Raw genomic sequence first — 3,970 nt, forward strand, 5'->3', positions numbered from 1 at the left:
GTGAAGCCGAGTACCGTCTCCACTTATTTCTCCGCTCCGGTCACTACAACCCTTCAAAAGGTACTGTTCCACACAAATTTATTTTCAGTAGTTTATCAATATTCTGAGTGTTTATCAATGGTGTTCAAGAAATATAAAACTAGCGTATATATTCATCTTAGATATAGTCCAAGGAATCAAATCCTAACACACTGAACATTTTGCAAAAGGGTTTCTCTGCTTTTTGAATAAATAAATTCCTATATCAATGTTTGAAGAATTCATCATTTTATTTTTTATTTTTTTTAAATATATACGATGACCTGGTTTTTTTTTCACATTAAATTTTAAAGAATTTTACCGGTGCAAAATCGTACCCGAATCCAATTTTGAATTCGAATTCGAAATTGTTAACTGTGGTTGAAATTTGCGGCATGATAACTTTCCAAGTTGATGGTATGCATATCATCGTCAGAAACTATAAAATACTTTCTTGCCAGGTTTGATCACGGATATTCAAGAACGCGTAAAAAATAATGGAAGACACGGGAAGGATCCTGCTCTTCGTAGCCTTCATCGTTGCAACAGCGAGAAACGTTAGTGCAATTTATCCCAAAGAAACGGCCGGACAACACCAGACGTTCATAGTTCACATGAACCCGACGAAGGTTCGAATCGCCGATTCTATAAATCCCGCAACCTGGTATGCATCTTTCATTCGTGACGCAGTTGTGAAAGCCGGAGCGATAAATGACGAAGAATTGGCAGAATCGAGTATACTGTACACATACAATACTGTTCTCACTGGATTCGCAGCTAAATTGAGCGAAAATCAGGTGACCGTAATCAAAGCCATGGAGAGCTGCATGGGAGCTTATCCAGACAAACTTCTGAAGCTCCACACAACGTATACTCCCCATTTCCTGGGCTTGAAAAGAGGGCAAGGCCTCTGGTCTGAGTCCACGGGCTACGCTACGAATGTAATAATAGGCGTTCTCGACACCGGAGTGTGGCCTGAGCACCCCAGCTTTGCAGATCATAAAAACCAGTCGCCGGTGCCGTCCAAGTGGAAGGGGCATTGCGAGGCTGGTAAAGCATTCAACGCTTCCAACTGCAACAAGAAACTCATCGGGGCGCGCTTCTTCTACAAAGGGTACGAGTCCCACGCCGGTCCTATAAATGAAACGGTGGATTATAAATCCCCTCGGGACTCGAATGGGCATGGTACCCACACTGCGTCCACAGCGGCAGGCAACGTAATACCGGGCGCAGACGTTCTGGGTTACGCTAAAGGCACGGCCACAGGCATGGCACCGGGAGCGCGAGTGGCGGTGTATAAGGTATGCTGGTCTCAAGGTTGCTCCAACTCCGACATCTTGGCGGCAATGGACACAGCCGTGTCGGATGGAGTGGACGTCTTATCTATATCCCTTGGAGGAGGCTCGCACGGCCTTCCGTTTTATGCAGAGAGCGTAGCGGTAGGGGCATTCGGTGCGGTGGCGAAGGAGGTTTTCGTTTCTTGCTCTGCGGGGAATAATGGGCCTATTTCCTCATCGTTGTCCAACGAGGCGCCGTGGATAATGACGGTGGGGGCAAGTTCCGTGGACCGAAGTTTTCCCGCGATTGTCGTCTTGGGAAACGGTCGCGCCTACCGTGGCGCATCTCTCTACAGAGGAAAGCCTCTCGGAACCAAACCCAATTTGGCACTCGTGTACGGAGATTTCTGTTCGGATGGCTCTCTGGAACCCAAGATGGTCCGACGGAAAATCGTGGTCTGCGAACAAGGAATCACAGATAGAACCGAAAAGGGGCAAGTGGTGGCCATGGCCGGAGGGATTGGCATGATACTACTCACTCCCGACGGAGGCGGAGAAGAACTCATAGCTGACGCGCAAGTTTTGCCCGCTACGTATGTCGGTAACAAGGCCGCCAAGGCAATCAGAGATTACGTGAATTCAAACACGAGCCTTAGCCCATGGGGAACAATCGTTTTTTATGGCACCACTTACCACAGAGAAGAGGCGCCAATTTTGAGCTCCTTTCGTCCCGTGGTCCGAATTCCGTAAGCCCAGACATTCTGAAGCCCGATGTAATCGCCCCGGGGCTCAACATTCTAGCAGCTTGGCCCCTCAACATGAGCCCCTCACGGCTGCCCTCTGATAAACGAAGAACAAAATTCAATCTCGACTCTGGCACTTCCATGTCCTGTCCCATGTCCTGTCCCCATGTCAGTGGATTGGCTGCTCTGCTGAAAGCCACGCATCCAGATTGGAGCCCGGCTGCTCTCAAGTCTGCCCTCATTACCACGGCTTATGTTACCAATAACAAGGGGAACCCTATAACGGACGCCTCGTTGCCAGGCTCCCCTGCCACTCCTTTGGACATGGGTGCGGGCCACGTAAATCCTGAGAAAGCACGAGAACCCGGGCTTGTCTACGATATCGGCACTGAAGATTACGTTAACTATCTTTGTAGCTTGAACTATTCGTCTTCCGAGATTGGTGTGCTGACAAAGACACGGGTTTCCTGTCCAAAACAAATTCCAAAGCCGGGCGACCTCAATTCTCCTTCCTTTTCGGTGCTGTTTTATTCCTCTGGCAAAGCCTCTGCTACTTTCACAAGAAAGGTCACCAATGTGGGGCCTCATAATTCAACTTACTCTGTACAAGTTGTGGAGCCGTTGGGAGTGAAGGTGACTGTGAAGCCCAAAACGTTGGTGTTCACGAAGAAGAATCAAAGACATCTGTATACTGTAAGCTTTGGTGTTGAGAAGTCCTCAGCCTCTGGACGTTACGGTTCGATCACTTGGTCGTCTGGCGTCTATACGGTTCGGAGCCCGGTCGCTGTCATATGGGTGGATCGATCATTAAGCTTCCGGGATGATGACGGCCTGGTCGCTTAGATATTTATCTACGTCACTCTCATGGCGACCTACCTATAATAAGTAGTGTGCATCATATGGAAAATAACCTAATAAAATACATTTATTAGAGGATCAATATGGCTTCTAACATCATGAATATATTCATCAGACGATGTTAATGTATGTAACACATATAATATACTAGTATATCTTAGTAAAAATATATTATAAGTGCATTTACTTAAAAATTTGCAAGCCTGGTTCCCCGTACGAAAAATATGATATATAACTAAATATAAACCTTAAATTCTTATCATTTTAATAAATTCTTGACTTTTTTACCATCAATAAATAAATAAATAATTTTAAATATATATATATATTTTTTTTTTACAGGTGGGAAAACTTATCATAATTTAGTTTTTAGTTTTATGAAAAAAAGATTTCTGTGTAAATCAATTCAACAACAATTTATAAGTTGTTAAACCAGTAGTGAAGACAACCATTTCACCCTTAAAAAAGTAAGCTTTCACTCATCACCCTTAAAAAGGTAAGCTTTCACTCTTGCCATATACCTCTAGGTCGTTAACCGGTATTAAATTATAATTAATAATCAATATCATAATATGATTATAATTTTCATAATATAATTATGAATTTTATATTGAATTACACTGCATCCCTAAGTAATATAGGGAAACAACGTTTCATATCCACGAACAATTCATCATAGTATAAACCTTTGATTTAGATAAAACTTTAATTATCTATAAAAATTAAAATTAACAGTAAATGTGAAATACCATTCAAATTTATTTATAATTTTAATTAAATGATTATTATCGGATATTATAACAATTCATCATAGTATAAACCTTTGATTTAGATAGAACTTTAATTATCTATAAAAATTAAAATTAACAGTAAATGTGAAATACCATTCAAATTTATTTATAATTTTAATTAAATGATTATTATCATATATTATCGGATTTAATATGGTTATATCTTGATAGTTATGGGTAGATATCAACCTAACTGGCAGGGTGAAACACTATCTTATTCAGAGAAGGGTGAAATAATCTCTTATTCAGAGAACCATGTAGTCTTTGTTTTGCTTTATTATTT

At 41.9% G+C, this 3,970-nt stretch overlaps 1 pseudogene; it reads left to right on the plus strand.

Moving 5' to 3' along the window:
* The first annotated feature begins 507 nt into the window (after window positions 1–507).
* LOC149195515 (subtilisin-like protease SBT1.7 pseudogene) lies at window positions 508–2,966 on the plus strand (annotated as a pseudogene).
* Window positions 2,967–3,970: the final 1,004 nt, after the last annotated feature.

Source organism: Pinus tabuliformis, chromosome 2_2 (genome assembly GCF_031772625.1).
Source record: "Pinus tabuliformis cultivar Carrire ecotype Pingquan chromosome 2_2, CPIR1, whole genome shotgun sequence".
Lineage (NCBI taxonomy): Eukaryota > Viridiplantae > Streptophyta > Pinopsida > Pinales > Pinaceae > Pinus > Pinus tabuliformis.